The sequence below is a fragment of the Colobus angolensis genome, unplaced genomic scaffold, assembly GCF_000951035.1.
Source record: "Colobus angolensis palliatus isolate OR3802 unplaced genomic scaffold, Cang.pa_1.0 Scaffold4, whole genome shotgun sequence".
NCBI classification, from domain to species: domain Eukaryota; kingdom Metazoa; phylum Chordata; class Mammalia; order Primates; family Cercopithecidae; genus Colobus; species Colobus angolensis.
In genome coordinates this window covers 7,875,216-7,878,340 of record NW_012117376.1, presented here as the reverse complement: position 1 = coordinate 7,878,340, position 3,125 = coordinate 7,875,216, and positions in this window count along the sequence as shown.

Genomic DNA, 3,125 nt, shown 5'->3' with positions numbered 1-3,125 from the left:
TTAGCCAGGATGGTCTCGATCTCCTGACCTCGTGATCCGCCTGTCTCGGCCTCCCAAAGTGCTGGGATTACAGGTTTGAGCCACCGCGCCCGGCCTCCATCCCCCTCTTCTGCATCCCACTATCAGGGCCCTACTCCAAGTCATCATGTCTCACTGGCACTTCTGTCCTGGTCTTCTAAAAGGACTTCCTCCTCTCCTCACCCCAATCTATTCTCTACACCACCACAGTTAACTTGCTACAACACAGAGTTAACTATTGCTCCACTTCACCAATAAATACCCAAACTGCTAGGCATGGTTTCAAGGTCCTTAAAGATGTGGCCCAAACATATCTTTTTTTTTTTTCTTTTTTTGAGACAGTCTCGCTCTGTTGCCCAGGCTGGAGTGCAGTGGCACAGTCTCGGCTCACTGCAACCTCCGCCTCCCGGGTTCAAGAAATTCTCTGCCTCAGCCTCCCGAGTAGCTGGGATTACAGGCGCCCACCACCATGCCTGGCTAATTTTTTGTATTTTTAGTAGAGACAGGGTTTAACTATCTTGGCCAGGCTGGTCTCAAACTACTGACCTTGTGATCTGCCTGCCTCAGCCTCCCAAAGTGCTGGGATTACAGGCATGAGCCACCGTGCCTGGCCCCAAGCATACCTTTGTTAGCCGCCTCTCACATTATTCTTGCAACCCACCCAATGCTTGACATCCCAGAGCATGCATTAACTTTTTACACTTCCTACTCTTAGCCCACAGTGTCCAGCTGAGAAATGCAGCTTCTCAAAAGCCAGATAAAGAGAGAACAACCCTGTACTACCTGGGAAGGCAGAGCTCCTACAGCCAGGGCCAGGAAGGATGCACCTGTTCAGTCAGCCAAACCCATTCTGATATTCAATAGTCCCTGCTTTCCCAGCAGACGGCCCTTTCATCATTCTCTTGCTGAGCCGCCCACCTTGGAATGACTTCACTGTGTTCAAGATCATTCTAGGCATTTTACATGAACACTCATTTATAGAATCCTCATCATCTATTGGCTGGGAGTGGTGGCTCAAGCCTGTAATCCCAGCACTTTGGGAGGCCGAGGCAGGTGGATCACCTGAGGTCAGGAGTTTGATACCAGCCTGGCCAACATGGTGAAACTCCATCTCTACTAAAAATACAAAAAAATTAGCTGGGCATGGTGGCGCGTGCCTGTAATCCCAGCTACTCAGGAGGCTGAAGCAGGAGGATCGCTTGAACCCGGGAGGCAGAGGTTGCAGTGAACTGAGATTGTGCCATTGCCCTCCAGCCTGAGCAACAAGAGCAAGACTATCTCAAAAGAAAAAAGAAAAAAAGAATCCTCATCTATTATTCCCATGTAATAGATGAGGAAGCCAATGCACAGAGTAAATAACTCATACAAGGTTCCACAACTGTTGTAAGTGGTGGAGGCTGGAGGAGACCTGTGGTATTTACCACCCTCCTAGGATAGGCGTGAGGTTCAAAAGAGATAACTACAGCACATATAATAGAGCCTGGCACGCAGCAGTCACGATATATCCTCTGCCTCCTGGGTTCAAGCAATTCTCCTGCCTCAGCTTCCCAAGTAGCTGGGATTACAGGCACATGCCACCACGCCTGGCTAATTTTTTGTATTTTTAGTAGAACCGGGGTTTCACTATGTTGGCCGGGCTGGTCTCGAACTCTTGATCTCAGGTGATCTGCCCACCTTGGCCTCCCAAAGTGCTGGGATTACAGGTGTGAACCACTGCGCCCAGCCTACAATATACTTCTATCTACCTAACAAATTTGTACTCATCCTTCAAGCCCTGCTCAAACTTAATCTCTTCCATAAAGTATCTCCCAGATAACCCCATCTGTGTTCTCAGGATACTCTGTATGCAGCACATCTTCACACTTATTGCTCCAGTTACAGAAGTGCATGTGTCTGTCTCCCTGATAGTGAGTTTCCTAAGGACAAGCAGAGTTCTCATTCTGCTCTATATCCTAGGGTGGGGCTCTGTAACGGCAGACAGGCAGAAACCAGATGAACTCCAAGGAGGAAATCTGCCCAAGGTCGAATGGCAAAGCTGGAAGTAGAACCCAGGCCTCCTGACCTCCAAGCTGTGCTGCTAGCACACGTCGTGTTGCTTCCGCCACCCCACCCATGGTGCCAGGCCTCTGCTGGGTGCTGCCCTCACACAGCCGCCTCTTTTAAACAGAGAGAGGAGGGAAAGAAGCAGATGACAGGAGGTTCAGAGGAGAGGAAGTCAGCTTAGCTGGGGCCCCTGACCTCGGGCTTCCTTGGGCCCTGGGCAGCCTGCCTCTGCCACTCTGTCCCTGTCCCCAGAGGACCGCAGAGCTCTCCAACCCTGTTCAGGGATGTGGCTGGGAGTGCATGTGACACTGTGCAGGCAAGAATCCATGTGTCTGACTGTGTAGCTGTAGGTGTGGACAGCAGTATGGGTGAGAGTGTGTGTGTAAGACCGCTCAGCTTTTTGCCCCTGTGTGACAGTGAAGGGGTGTCGGGAGGTGTGTATTTGCACCCTCACCTCTTGGTACACTGGGAAGTCCCAGAGCCACAGTATCACCTGGGACAGAAATACTCGCCTCTCACCCCAAACCCCTCAGCCACAGGTCCTTTTCCCCACTAATCAGCGGTGCCCTGCCAGCAGGGATAGTGGGGAGGGCCCCTGGACCCTTCCCCCATCTATCCCAGGCCAGACCGGAGAGAACAAGTCCTGACAGACTCTTAACTTCAAGCTGGCAGATGCCCAGCCTTGCACCAAGTGGCTTCCACACCGCCAATTCAGCAGGGGAGGCCTCCGTCTCCAGCTGACATTTGCAGGGAGGAATGAAGGCAAGCGAGAAGTGTCTTTGGCTGCTATTGGCCAAATGGCACTTGAGCGGTGGATGCCCACTCGCCCGGAAGGGTTAATTCTCATGCAGCCCCGGGAGGGGGAGGGGTATTATAAAAAGCCACAGACAAACGGAGGTGCCAGGACCCCGACTCCCCATGTCCCCTCACGAGGCGGCTCCAGTGCCCCACCCCTGCTGGACCACTACCCCTAGGCAGGCGAAAGACGCTCGCGGTCGGGGGAAAGGGAACCCGTCCAGCAGCACTCCCTCCCCACGGGGGCGGCGACGCGGGCCCGGCACGGT